The following is a 15,187-nucleotide window of genomic DNA, read 5'->3' on the forward strand; positions in this document are numbered from 1 at the left end:
CTCTCCCAAGGAGTACAACATCAAATGGGGAGAGGCCAAAGTGTGAAGCTCATTTATAGGGGGGACCCACGAAAGTGAACATCGGGGTTCAGAAACTGAGTCTCAAACGTTCCACACATTAACTCAGGAGGCCGGATATGTCAGGTTAAAACTATTATATCAGATTTTGTGTAATTATAATACTCCATATTACTGTTGTATATTTGACTCTGTTACACATATAACTGCTGTATAATTGACTCTGTTACATGGACAGCGTGTGTGGGTCTGCTCAGAGGTCCTGAAGGGAGATCAGCTAGTAGCCAGATGGTTTAGCCTCACAGCCAGCTGTCATTCATATTCTTAAGAGGGATTCGATCTCTAACAGAGGCGAAACTCGGTTCTTACTGGCATCCAGCAAACAGGAAAGAGAAACGACAAGAAATGACAAATTCTGTTTCTGTAAAGTTAGTATTTCTCAAAACATAATTTAAACTATTTCATTCCACCAACATTGTTCTTGCAAAACAGTGCTTTGCCTAAAGGTATGAGCAGGCATAAATATATATATTTTTAAAGGTTAACATCTCAGAAATCTCCCAATACTCCAAGGAACGAAATGTAACACAAAACCAACAACGAGCATACAATGGATGAAAGAATTTTTTTATTCCTTGCACATTTTGTGGTGGAGTTAAGTGACGCAGACTCTGCGATACAGCTGCCAAAGTAATTTCATAATCTTCTGTGTTGTGGCCTTCGACCTCTTTACTTTAGAGCATGCGTTATGCCATAGACGGAGACACAACCTTGCATGAAGGACAGCCCTATATATGGGATGAGAGAGGTGTGGCTGACGAATGGCAGAGAGAGGGAGGGGCCAAAGGTCACAGCGACACCTCTCTGATGTGTCCATGTAAGTGAAGTGATGACAGATTGACAGGATTGGGTCATGGAAACATCCAGAAGTTTCTCTGAACTTCAGGTCCTCCTCGTGGCGCTCTGTGTCTTCTCCTTGTTACTCTACTTTGGGTTGAAAATAATTCACAGACTTGAAGGTTTAGTTAGCTGCTCCCCCAACGCACTGAGCCCCCTGTTCCCCAACGCACTGCCCCCCCCAACGCACTGAGAACCCAACGCACTGAGCCCCTTGTTCCCCAACGCATTGGGCCCCCCAACGCACTGAGACCCCAATGCACTGAGCCCCCAAACGCACTGAGCCCCCCAACGCACTGAGCCTCCAAACGCACTGAGACCCCAACGCACTGAGACCCCAAACGCACTGAGACCCCAAACGCACTGAGACCCTAACCCACTGAGCCCCCTAACCCACTGAGCCCCCCAACGCACTGAGCCCCCAAACCCACTGAGCCCCCCAACGCACTGAGCCCCCATACGCAATGAGCCCCCCCAACGCACTGAGCTCCACAACGCACTGAGCTCCCCGCCCCACAATGCACTGCCTACAGCTCTACAACGCACTGCCTAGCCCGCCTCTATCACCCCACCGAGCGCTTTGTGTGCCCCTCACTGCGTGTGAGTGTGTGTTTGTATGTATTTCTTTGTGCGTCTGTGTATGTGTGTGTGTGTGTGTTTGCATCACTTTGAGTGTGTGTGCTTGTCTCCTAATATCTCATCTTTAGTAAATGTGTGACGCAACCTCATGTGATTCATGCTGGGAATGCCTTGTTCTGTTGTGTGATTTTGCGCTTAAAAACGGAATGCCATTTTGTACAAAATATTCCCTGTGTGTGTGTGTGTGTGTGTGTGTGTGTGTGTGTGTGTGTGTGTGTGTGTGTGTGTGTGTGTGTGTGTGTGTGTGTGTGTGGGGGGGGGGGGTATTTGTTTGTGTGGACACACCTGTGCTGAGCCAGATCCTCCTTATCTCACCTCTTTAATCATACACCTGTTCTCCAACTCTGCCCCCCCCTGCCTCTCTCTCTCTCTCTCTCTCTCTCTCTCTCTCTCTCTCTCTCTCTCTCTCTCTTCTCTCTCTCTACGTACTCTCTCTTACTCCCTCTATTTATTTAGTCCTCTGTACTAGAGATGCGCGTATGGGTTATTATTTCATCCGCAACCGCATCACAAACGCATCATCTGTCCGCCATCCATCCAAACCAATGTTTTTTGACAAATTTTCCAAACAGCAGCCGCCCGCCACCCGCCGGTTGTATTTAGCCCACTATTTAGGCTGATGCCTAAATAGTTTTTTTGCAAAAAAACAAGTCCACCGCACAACAGTGCAACATGCATGTTAATTTTTTTTATTATATGTAACAACCCTGATGGATAATTAAAAATATGACTAATATCGAAACAAATAACCCAGGCAGCCTAATCTACGAGCCATTTGCTTAGTGGCCTATAAGGAAGGCAATGCAATGAGACGCGACATGGGATGGATCGTCACTTAAATTAAACCTTTTGTTTCCTTTCGGGAGTGTGTGTGTGTGTGTGTGTGTGTGTGTGTGTGTGTGTGTGTGTGTGTGTGTGTGTGTGTGTGTGTGTGTATATGTAACAACGTATAGATATTTTTTATTTCATTGGTTGAACCACCACCCGCCCGAATTGAGTTAAAATATTATTTTTTGTCACGTCTTCTGCCCGATCCAACCACGCATCTCCTTCTTCTGTCTCTCTCTCTGTTTCCGTCTCTGTCATTCTCTCTTTCCTGCTCCATGTTCCTATTCTTTTCTCTCTACTAGCGTTAGCAAACAATATTTTCCATAGGACCTCGCGGATGACCTGGAATTCCCCATGACCCAATTCAGCTCCATTTCGATTTGAAACTTGTTATCAATTCAGTATGAGGACATGTGAGAATATAAACAGTAGTAATCTGAAGCTATTTACTGTTTTGCCAATCGTCTAAACATGTTTCCTGAAACAATTGCTCAATTTCTCAAAACTCATCTCATCATCTCATTTTCTTCCGCTTATCCGTTGTCGGGTCGCGGGGGGAGCAGCTCAAGCAGGCGGCCCCAGACTTCCCTTTCCCGGGCCACATTGACCAACTCTGACGGGGGGATCCCGAGGCGTTCCCAGGCCAGTGTTGAGATATAATCTCTCCACCTAGTCCTGGGTCTTCCCCGAGGTCTCCTCCCCACTGGACGTGCCTGAAACACCTCCCAAGGAAGGCGCCCAGTGGGCATCCTTACCAGATGCCCGAACCACCTCAGCTGACTCCTTTCTAAGTAAAGGAGCAGCGGCTCTAATCCGAGTTCCTCACGGATGGCTGAGCTTCTCACCCTATCCCTAAGGGAGACGCCAGCCACCCTTCTGAGAAAACTCATCTCGGCCGCTTGTACCCGCGATCTCGTCCTTTCGGTCATCACCCAGCCCTCATGACCATAGGTGAGGATAGGAACGAAGATCGACCGGTAGATCGATAGCTTTGCCTTGCGGCTCAGCTCTCTTTTCGTTACAACGGTGCGGTAAAGCGAACGCAATACCGCCCCCGCTGCTCCGATTCTCCGGCCAATCTCACGTTCCATAGTACCCTCACTCGCGAACAAGACCCCGAGGTACTTGAACTCCTTCACTTGGGCTAAGGACTCATTTCCTACCCGGAGTAAGCAATCCATCGGTTTCCTGCTAAGAGTCATGGCCTCAGATTTAGCGGTGCTGATCCTCATCCCAGCCGCTTCGCACTCGGCCGCCAGCCGATCCAGTGAGTGCTGAAGGTCACAGGCCGATGATCCCATGAGGACCACATCATCTGCAAAAAGCAGTGACAAGATCCTCAGACCACCGAACTGCAACCCCTCCCCACCACGACTACGCCTCGATATCCTGTCCATGTATATCACAAACAGGATTGGTGACAAGGCGCAGCCCTGGCAGAGACCAGCACCCACCGAGAACGAAACTGACTGGCTGCCGAGGACGCGAACACAGCTCTCGCTTTGGGAGTACAGGGATTGGATGGCCCTGAGGATAGACCCCCTTACCCCATACTCCCGCAGCACCTCCCACAGTTTCTCCCGGGGGACCCGGTCATACGCCTTCTCCAGATCCACAAAACACATGTAGACCGGATGGGCATACTCCCAGGCCCCCTCCAGGATCCTTGCGAGAGTGAAGAGCTGGTCCGTAGTTCCACGTCCGGGGCGAAAACCGCATTGTTCCTCTTCAATCTGAGGTTCGACGATTGGCCGAACCCTCCTTTCCAGCACCTTGGAGTAGACTTTACCAGGGAGGCTGAGAAGTGTGATACCCCGGTAATTGGCACACACTCTCTGGTCCCCCTTTTTGAACAGGGGAACCACCACCCCGGTTTGCCACTCCTTTGGCACTGTACCCGACTCCCACGCGATGTTGAATAGGCGTGTCAACCATGACAGCCCCTCAACACCCAGAGCCTTTAGCATTTCTGGCTGGATCTCATCAATCCCTGGGGCTTTGCCACTGCGGAGATGTTTGACTACCTCAGTGACCTCCACCAGGGAAATTGACGACGAAACACCATCAACCTCGAGCTCTGCCTCCAACATAGAGGGCGTGTTATTCGGATTCAGGAGTTCCTCAAAGTGTTCCTTCCAACGTCCGACGACCTCCTCAGTTGAGGTCAACAGAGTCCCATCCTTACTGTACACAGCTTGGACGGTTCCCCGTTTCCCCCTCCTGAGGTGCCGGATAGTCTTCCAGAAACACTTTGGTGCCGACCGAAAGTCCTTCTCCATGGCCTCTCCGAACTTCTCCCACACCCGCTGCTTAGCCTCCGACACGGCAGCAGCTGCAGCCCTTCGGGCCTGTCAGTACCCTGCAACCGAGTCAGGAGTCCTCCAGGATATCATATCCCGGAAGGCCTCCTTCTTCAATCGGACGGCTTCCCTGACCACCGGTGTCCACCACGGTGTCCGAGGGTTACCGCCCCTTGAGGAGCCTAAGACCCTGAGGCCACAGCTAGCCACCGCAGCTTCAGCAATGGAGGCTTTGAACACCGCCCACTCCGGCTCAATGCCCCCAACCTCCACAGGAATGCTAGAAAAACTCCGCCGGAGGTGTGAGTTGAAGATACCTAGGACGGGGGCCTCCTCCAGACGTTCCCGGTTCACCCGCACTACTCGTTTGGGCTTACCAGGTCTATCCGGAAATTTCCCCCATTCCCTGATCCAACTCACAACCAGATGGTGGTCGGTTGACAGTTCCGCCCCTCTCTTTACCCGAGTGTCCAAAACTTGCGGCCTCAGATCAGATGACACGATCACAAAATCAATCATTGATCTTCGGCCTAGGGTACTCTGGTACCAGGTACACTTATGAGCACCCTTATGTTCGAACATGGTGTTTGTTATGGATAATCCATGACTAGCACAGAAGTCCAATAACAAACGACCGCTCGGGTTTAGATCAGGGAGGCCGTTCCTCCCCACCACGCCTCTCCAGGTGTCTCCATCGTTGCCCACATGGGCGTTGAAGTCACCCAGCAGAACTACGGAGTCCCCTACTGGAGCCCCATACAGGACTCCATTCAGGGTCTCCAAGAAGGCCGAGTACTCTGAGCTGCTGTTTGGTGCATACGCACAAACAACAGTCAGAGTTTTCCCCCCTACAACCCTTAGGCGCAGGGAGGCGACCCTCTCGTCTACCGGGGTAAACTCCAACACCGCGGCGCTCAGCCGGGGATTTATGAGTATCCCCACACCCGCCCGGCGCCTCACGCCCTTGGCAACTCCGGAGAAGAATAGAATCCAACCCTTATCCAGGAGTACGGTACCAGAGCTGAGACTGTGCGTGGAGGTAAGCCCCACCAGATCTAACTGATAGCGCTCCACCTCCCTCACAAGCTCCGGTTCCTTTCCCCACAGCGAGGTGACGTTCCACGTCCCCAGAGCCAGCTTCTGCCGCCCGGGTCTGGTCCGTCGAGACCCCTGACCTTCGCTGCCACCCATGTGGCTGCGCACCCGACCCCAACGGGTCTTCCCACAGGTGGTGGGCCCATGAGATGAAGAGAGGGGGGGTGCCACGTAGTTTGTTCGGGCTGTGCCCGACCGGGCTCCGTGGCAAACCCGGCCACCAGGCGCTCGCCATCGAGCCCTCCGTCTGGGCCTGGCTCCAGACGGGGCCCCCGAGCTTCCTCCGGGCCGGGTCACATCTCCTCTTTTTCCGATATTCATTGAGGATTTTTGAACCATTCTTAGTCTGGCCCCTCGCCTGAGACCACTCTGCCATGAGAGACCCTACCAGGAGCACAAGGCTCCAGACAACACAGCCCTCAGGTTCACAGGGACACGCAAACCTCTCCACCACGATAAGGTGACGGTTCCAGGAGAGGCTTTCTCAAAACTCTAATCACAAAACTGAAAAGAGTTAACCATTTTGTCAAAACTCCACCAATCTCTTGCAGAATGAAACACTGCACTCAAAACCATTTGCTCTCTTCTCAAAGCATATATTCTTTCCACCAAAACGATAAACACAGATATCATATGAATATCCCGAGCATCAAATACAGTTTTTATTTTGTGTAAACACAAAGAAATGTAACTATGCACACAATTCTGAAAACCTGATGCTCATGCATCAACAACAAGACTTCAGACTGCTAAACTGTAAGCACAATTCCATTGTTTTCACTCATATAGAAATTCTAAATCACATTTTTGCAAAACTCTATGCACAAATCGCAAACTTGGTTCACCAGGTGTGGCCTTCAAAATGCCACACCTAATTACCAATTGGTCACTCTCACTTCTCACCTGGTCAAACTCAAATGGCAAAACACTTTAATCATGTATCATAGGCCTCAGGTGAGCTCTACAGTATTGTAGATGGTCCTCTGGCCTGATCAGGATCAGAGGCAGGATGCACACTGATTTATATGTAGATCTGTGTGGTTGGAATTCCGGACCAAGTCAATCACAATTTTCTCAACTGGGTAGAACAAAGACTGGAGTCATCGGAACTTATAACAATTATTGTCATATATTTGGGTAATAACGGTACAATAACATACAAACAATCACACAACAAACATACAAACATAGAATACAATCATCCAAGATCTAACAAACAATCAAGAGAGGACTCAGATGGCAGTCCCCCCTGCGTCTCTCTGCAAGGAGGAGTCCCCTGCAGGGGAAATCAGCCTGCATCCCTCAAGAGGGCTGCAAGGAGAAGTCCCCTGCATGGGAAATCAGCCTGCATCCCTCAAGAGGGCTGCAAGGAGAAGGCCAATGCATGGGAAATCAATCTGTGTCTATAAGAGCTCCGCAAGCTGAAGTCCGAGATGGGACATCAACCCACACTGGAGATCAGTCGCGTCGCTCCAAGAACTCCGCAGGCCGAGTCCAATGCATTGGCTAAAACTACGAGTTCTTATACATTTTCTGTCAGGATAATGAAAGCTGCTCTGTCCCCCAATAAAACTAAAGCATTTGTTAACAAGATGGTTATCTATCAATTTATCCTCCTCAGGGTGTGATAAAAAGGGGTTTAGGGCCGTGCCCTATCAGTTGGAACCCTGGCCTGTCCCTTCTTCGTTTGTTGGCACATTCCAACAAACACAGAGACACTAAGGGTCCTATCTTTCATCCGGCGCATTTTACTTTCTACCCTGACACATGTGACGTTGCTAGTTTGCAACTGGCGTAAAGCGTTCTTTTCCCTCCACCGCCACTCGTCGGTAAATTAGGGAGGTGCTATTTTGCAGTTTCAGAAAACAATTGCGCCACAAACCACGAAATACCTGGTTTAAAGTCAGTGGCGCGTTGTTCAGATGCTATTTTAAGGGCGCATGCATAATGTTGCATACACTTTGCTCATCTACCTAGCCACACATTCTTGGTAAATTATTCGGGAAAGAACAGCTGATACAGCGTTAATAAGTTGTACTTTTAAATCAATGCATCTGCAAACACCGTACAGCAAACACATATTTTCACAGACATCATGTACAAGCCCATAACTTTTAGGATTGATAAGTATTTGATCGTGAGAAAACATTGTTTTACCGAGAGTGAGTTTTAAAAAGAATGAATGATTGCAGGCGTGCGTGTGTGTATGTGTAAAATAATGAATGAATACGGGCACGTGTGTGTGCGTCCATCTGTTTAAAAAAACACAATCTAAACACGTAACGCATAAGCATAATACAGTCCATGGCAATGTATATATTAACGGGGGGACAAATGCATATTAGGAACACAAGTCGATAACGATAATGCATACAATGCTGGAAAGAAACAATGTTTGTTAATGTATTGCGTATATAATTAAATAGAACCACAGTTACCACAAGTTACCACAAGTTTGAAATTCATGTGGTCATGCATCTGTCTCATCGGAGACTGCAAACGTGCTGTCAAAATATCAACATGTCAGATTCAAATGCGCTCATGGCTTATATTTGTGCACTGATTATATCATTTCATCCCCCGAAAAACAGTCTAAACATTTTCTTACTGTAGTGTTTCATATTTTAATTCAATGCAATTACTTTGATTTTTGCCAAAATAGTTGACATTTGTGTATTCTCTGAACTCAATGTTGCAGTATCATCAGTGCAGTATGGCCCTGGGAAACTAGATTTTGTGTTTATTTTAATTGATCACACCAGTGTTTAATTTATGCTCTTTAAGAGATATTCATATGATAGCTATGTTTATCGTTTTGGGAGAAAGAATCAGTTTGAGAAGGGAGACCGTGGTTTTAAGTGCAGTGTTTTCATTTTGGAAGAGATTTGTGGAGTTTGACACAATTGTTAAAGGGGTCCTATTATGCTTTTCCGTTTTTTCCTTCTCCTATTGCGCTTTACATATGTTTTGGGGTATATAAATGGTTGGCAAAGTTACAATACCATAAAATTCCCACAAGGGGGAGTAAATGACTACCGCAAATCACTGTTACCGAGCTGCCTAGAAACGGCTCGTTGGGATTCTCTCCGTGGCTTTCTTTTACTTCCGGTACATGGTGTCGTAAGCATGTACTTTTGCTGGGAGTCAATGGGAGAGCGTCATAAACATTTGCTGCGTTCCTGGACACGCTGGGGTTGTATGGAGGTAGATTTGTGTCTTTATTATGCAATCAAAAATAATAGGTTTGAGAGCAAAACTTTCCACACTGCAATCAAAAAATAGGTTTGAGAGCAAAACTTTCCACACTGCAATCAAAAAATAGATTTGAGAGCAAAACTATCGACACTGCAATCAAAAAATGTTTTATTGCAAGATAAATTAATGTGATAAAAAAAATATTAATGGGAATCCAAAAGTTTTGTTTGCAAACCCAAAAGTTTTGTTTGCAAATCCAAAAGTTTTGTTTGCGAATCCAAAAGTTGTGTTTGCGAATCAAAAAGCTTTGTTTGTATGGAGGTAGATTTGTGTCTTTATTATGCAATCAAAAATAATAGGTTTGAGAGCAAAACTTTCCACACTGCAATCAAAAAATAGGTTTGAGAGCAAAACTTTCCACACTGCAATCAAAAAATAGATTTGAGAGCAAAACTATCGACACTGCAATCCAAAAAGAATTGATTGCAAGATAAATTAATGTGATAAAAAAAATATTAATGGGAATCCAAAAGTTTTGTTTGCAAACCCAAAAGTTTTGTTTGCAAATCCAAAAGTTTTGTTTGCGAATCCAAAAGTTTTGTTTGCGAATCAAAAAGCTTTGTTTGCGAATCCTAAAGTTTTGCTTGCGAATCCAAAAGCTTTGCTTGCTGTTGAGCTGAATCTCGTGGGCGGGACCTACGCCGAAAGATAATAATAATCATAATAATACATAGGTTTTATATAGCGCTTTTCTCGGTACCCAAAGACGCTTTACAAAAAACACCAAACAAAAAGGATACAAATGAACAGTACAGTACATACATGCATACAAATAAGATAAGATAATAATAAGATTTAAGACACGTTTCTATTGGCCAGTCTCGATCGGAGTGACAGCTTGGCAACATCCACAGTTAGTAACGAGAGAGGGAGTTCTATTTCATGTAGGCTACGCCGTCTAGGCTTCGCCTTATGGGCTTGTCCCGTGCACGCGCTTGCGCGCCCTGAAAATTCCGTAGGCCTCCCTGTCAGCCGACAAGGAGACCATGGCAGAGGAGAGCAGGGCGATGTTGTTGACCGCCGCCGCGGATTGAAAGGCACAAACGAACACCCTGTCCGTCAGGCCGACATTCTGCTTCTGGAGGCGGTCGGGGGGCAGCGGCTTTTCGGATGTTGCCAAGCTGTCACTCCAATCGAGACTGGCCAATAGAGACGTGTCTTACATCTTTCGGCGTAGGTCCCGCCCACGAGATTCAGCTCAACAGCAAGCAAAGCTTTTGGATTCGCAAGCAAAACTTTAGGATGAAATAGAACTCCCTCTCTCGTTACTAACTGTGGATGTTGCCAAGCTGTCACTCCGATCGAGACTGGCCAATAGAGACGTGTCTTACATCTTTCGGCGTAGGTCCCGCCCACGAGATTCAGCTCAACAGCAAGCAAAGCTTTTGGATTCGCAAGCAAAACTTTAGGATTCGCAAACGAAGCTTTTTGATTCGCAAACAAAACTTTTGGATTCGCAAACAAAACTTTTGGATTTGCAAACAAAACTAATTCATCAATTAATCTTTCAATAATTTTTTTTTTGATTGCAGTGTCGATAGTTTTGCTCTCAAATAAATTTTTTGATTGCAGTGTGGAAAGATTTGCTCTCAAACCTATTTTTTGATTGCAGTGTGGAAAGTTTTGCTCTCAAACCTATTATTTTTGATTGCATAATAAAGACACAAATCTACCTCCATAGGGTCGGGGGGGAATGGATCAGATTGCAAAACAGAGTAGAGAAGTAGATGGACAGAAAGACATAATACTATTTATATATTATATATAAATGATATATATAAATTATACATATATATATATATATATATATATATATATATATATATATATATATATATATATATATATATATATATATATATATATAATTGGTAAGGTGAGTTATAATATATAATTGGGGAGTTATAATATATCTGTGAGTTATAATATATTATTGGTAAGGTAGCACCGAAGCCATAGTAGACAGAGTGACAGATTGCCTGAATTGACGTCAGCACCAAGATTCTAAATGCCACAAAATTCTAAGCAACAGGGTGTTTCACATAGGGATTGTATTACTCATAAAAGTAGGAGAAAAAAGAATGCGCTAGACAACCCTTTATTGTTGTAAATCAATTCTATGAGGTCAAACAAATTAAATAATAAACAGTAAAAAAAATGGCATAATAGGGCCCACTCTTTTATTACTTTTATTCAGTATTGTGTTTAGAGTTTTAGGAAATGTAGCCATAGTTTCAGGAAACGTGTTTAAACTATAGGGAAAAACTGTAAACACTGATGTGATCATGAGGCCATGTTACATATTCAAATGTATACAATTGTGGAGAACTTGTTTCCTGTTTTAAAGTTGAAAAGGTTGCAATTGTATGGTACATATAGGTTAGTATAAAGACTGTTGGCATATTGTAATACAATACTGTGAATACATCGTATACGACATATTCACAGTATTGTAATCAGTGTTGGGGAGTAACGAAATACATGTACCGGCGGTACGTATTCAGAATACAAATTATAGCTAACTGTATTCCGTTACAGTTACAATTTAAATAGTTGGTATTTAGAATACAGTTACATTGTTGAAATCAATGGATTACGTGACGATACTTCTGTTTCAGCAGTTTATTCGTGCTGTCACACCAACACCATTTAGTTTGGTCCCTTGATTCGGTACGTTTGCGTTGGTGTGAATGCAACCACCTCACTTCGATAAGAACCAAATCAGCAGGACCTCCCTGAACAGCTGGTCTCGATTCGCTTCCAAACGAACCCTGGTACGGTTCGCTTGAGATGTGAAAGCGAACGCACCTCGGTCCGATCCAGTTCTACAAAGCATACGCCTCTTTGGACGTAACAGGCACCCGCTCAGTCGCGCGCATTATGGGAGTTATTGTTTGATTAGCGGTAACTCCAAGACTAGCAGCAAATTGTCGTACCGTCTGGGAATTTGGACACCCACATAAAACGTATGCTGGAAAACACCCATAAAAGTGCCGATGCATATAACACATTCCGCACCAGGATGAGGGACTAGGAGTCCGACCGGTCCACTACCGCCCCAGACCTTTTTGTCCAATGATTGAACGATCTATTCTCTCTCTCTCTCTCTCTCTCTCTCTCTCTCTCTCTCTCTCTCTCTCTCTCTCTCTCTCTCTCTCTCTCTCTCTCTCTCTCTCTCTCTCTCTCTCTCTCTCTCTCTCTCTCTCTCTCTCTCTCTCTATCTCTCTCTATCTCTCTCTCTCTCTCTCTCTCTCTCTCTCTCTCTCTCTCTGCGATTTTATAGGCAACACCTATGCACTTAGCTCAGTGGAAAAAGATTTTAGATGTAATAGCAAATATCTTTATAGTCTTTGTTCCACTACAGCAAATTACACACCGTGCATATAAATCCCAAAAGTGTTGCCGAGCAACGTGTGTCCATCAGGTTAAGTTCAGTGACTCCGAATCTCACCTACTGACTCCTGCAGAGCCAGCTATTCCTATTCATGACTTAATGAGCCCTCAACACCTCCCCCTCTGTGTGACGTCAGTACTGACCCTCATCCTAAGCACACGCCACCCTACCTTAAAGGTCCCATGACATGCCACCAGGTGTGGGCTGATTAGCCGTTAGAAGCCGTTTTGGAAATATGTCCCTTATGACATCACTAGTGGGCGTGTCCACCTAGATGTGTGCTGGATAGATCAGTCTACCAGCCTACCCAGTGGACTGTAGCAAACGTTACTCATCTATCCGTCACACATCTAGGTCGACACCCCCACCTGTGATGTCATAAGGGACAGATTTCCAAAACGGCCTTTAAAGAGGACCTATTATACTACTTTTCTGGTCTTAATTTCTTATTAATGACTCCTATAGGACAACCTGACAAGAATCACAGCACAAAAAACTATGTAGATATTCGGGAAACTCTTCCCCTCATCTGGGCGCTTTCAGCATTCTCTATCAACGCTCGGTTTTGTCCTTCTCCGCCCCCTCGCCCCCCTCCTGCCAACCCAACTCCGTTGTGATTGGTTACCTTCCTTGAAGCGCGCGCGGGCAAATTTGACCAGGCATATGGGGGCGTGGCAGGAGTGCCTCTACGTAGGTGATTTCCCGGAAATGTGAACAAGTGAATCGCAAACGTTGTCCCGAGTGTTTAGCGATCTGCACAGCCCCCCCAGACTGTCAGAAGGGAATACGTTGAAATGCATGTACGTCGTTATTTGACACTTTAGTATGGTTAAACATGACTATCAATCATTATAACAACGTTTATAGGTCATAAAAGTCGAAAAAGCATAATAGGTCCCCTTTAGCAATAATGCATAACGTTATTTTCTCAACTGTTTTTTTCTTACTGTTGAGTAGGGAAGCAATTTCAAACTTGGTGTAAATGAGTAATTTAATGTGTAATAAATCAACACTACTAATATTAGTAAGTAACACCATATAGTGTTAAAAACACACTTTTATGTGTAATAAATCAACACTCCTAATGTTAGTGAGAAACACCATAGAGTGTTAAAAACACACTTTAAAGTGTAATAAATCAAAACTCCTAGTTTGAGTGAGAAACACCATATAGTGTTAAAACAGACATTAATGTGTAATAAGTCAACACTCCCAGTGTTGGTGAGTAACACCATATAGTGTTAAAATACACTTTAAAGTGTTTAAAGTGTTATATATTTAATAATATTAAAGAGTTAAAATATTAACACTTTCAAAAGTGTAACTTTAACTCCAACTCGGTGATGATTACATAAACACCAAGAAAGTGTTAAATCTGACACTAAAATAGTTAAATTAACATTGGATTTTGCTGTGTATAAATATTGCATTGACACAATCGTATCAGAATACGAACAATGCATATTTGTTTATCCAATGAGCTCCAATGGGTTAAACTCACAGCCCAGCTTCCCAGAGTCATACTGCAACATTGTTAGAGTTATGAGAATACACAAATGTTACCTATTTTGGCAAAACTCACAGTAATTGCACTGAAAAACACAACAGTAAGAACATTTTTAGATTGTCTTTCGGGGGATGTAATGATGAAATCAGTGAACATGTACCAAAAGGTAACGAAGCAAATATGTATTTTTAACTGTAATACAGTAAAGTGTTCAGCTGAACTGACTGCAAAAGTTTATTCGTAGGCCCAAAAAAGCAAATATAAGAATATAAAATGCGGGGAAACATATCTACATGTATATCAGTCTGCATTTGGTAATTAGGTGTGGCGTTTTGGAGGCCAGTTTTTTCCAGGTGAACCATGTCTGCTAAATTATGTGATTTGTGCTTAGAGTTGCTGCTTAGCCTCCGACACGGCAGCACGACACGGCGGGTGTGGGAGAAGTTCGGAGAGGCCATGGAGAAGGACTTTCGGTCGGCACCAAAGTGTTTCTGGAAGACTATCCGGCACCTCAGGAGGGGGAAACGGGGAACCGTCCAAGCTGTGTACAGTAAGGATGGGACTCTGTTGACCTCAACTGAGGAGGTCGTCGGACGTTGGAAGGAACACTTTGAGGAACTCCTGAATCCGAATAACACGCCCTCTATGTTGGAGGCAGAGCTCGAGGTTGATGGTGTTTCGTCGTCAATTTCCCTGGTGGAGGTCACTGAGGTAGTCAAACATCTCCGCAGTGGCAAAGCCCCAGGGATTGATGAGATCCAGCCAGAAATGCTAAAGGCTCTGGGTGTTGAGGGGCTGTCATGGTTGACACGCCTATTCAACATCGCGTGGGAGTCGGGTACAGTGCCAAAGGAGTGGCAAACCGGGGTGGTGGTTCCCCTGTTCAAAAAGGGGGACCAGAGAGTGTGTGCCAATTACCGGGGTATCACACTTCTCAGCCTCCCTGGTAAAGTCTACTCCAAGGTGCTGGAAAGGAGGGTTCGGCCGATCGTCGAACCTCAGATTGAAGAGGAACAATGCGGTTTTCGCCCCGGACGTGGAACTACGGACCAGCTCTTCACTCTCGCAAGGATCCTGGAGGGGGCCTGGGAGTATGCCCATCCGGTCTACATGTGTTTTGTGGATCTGGAGAAGGCGTATGACCGGGTCCCCCGGGAGAAACTGTGGGAGATGCTGCGGGAGTATGGGATAAGGGGGTCTATCCTCAGGGCCATCCAATCCCTGTACTCCCAAAGCGAGAGCTGTGTTCGCGTC

At 45.5% G+C, this 15,187-nt stretch overlaps 1 protein-coding gene and 2 long non-coding RNA genes across 3 annotated transcripts in view; 2 read left to right on the forward strand and 1 right to left on the reverse strand.

The window, feature by feature from the left end:
- The window catches only part of LOC132452074 (sodium channel protein type 4 subunit alpha B-like), a 318,084-nt gene that overhangs the window by 169,300 nt on the left and 133,597 nt on the right, over nt 1–15,187 (forward strand).
- LOC132452088 (uncharacterized) overlaps nt 1–15,187 on the reverse strand; it is a 399,718-nt gene that overhangs the window by 95,461 nt on the left and 289,070 nt on the right. The gene's annotated exons all lie outside the window — the stretch shown is intronic.
- On the forward strand, nt 8,969–9,258 carry LOC132452092 (uncharacterized). Its single transcript, XR_009524234.1, has 2 exons — nt 8,969–9,019; nt 9,060–9,258. It is a non-coding gene; the product is annotated as an uncharacterized LOC132452092 (long non-coding RNA).

Source organism: Gadus macrocephalus, chromosome 23 (assembly GCF_031168955.1).
Source record: "Gadus macrocephalus chromosome 23, ASM3116895v1".
Classification (NCBI taxonomy): Eukaryota; Metazoa; Chordata; class Actinopteri; order Gadiformes; family Gadidae; genus Gadus; species Gadus macrocephalus.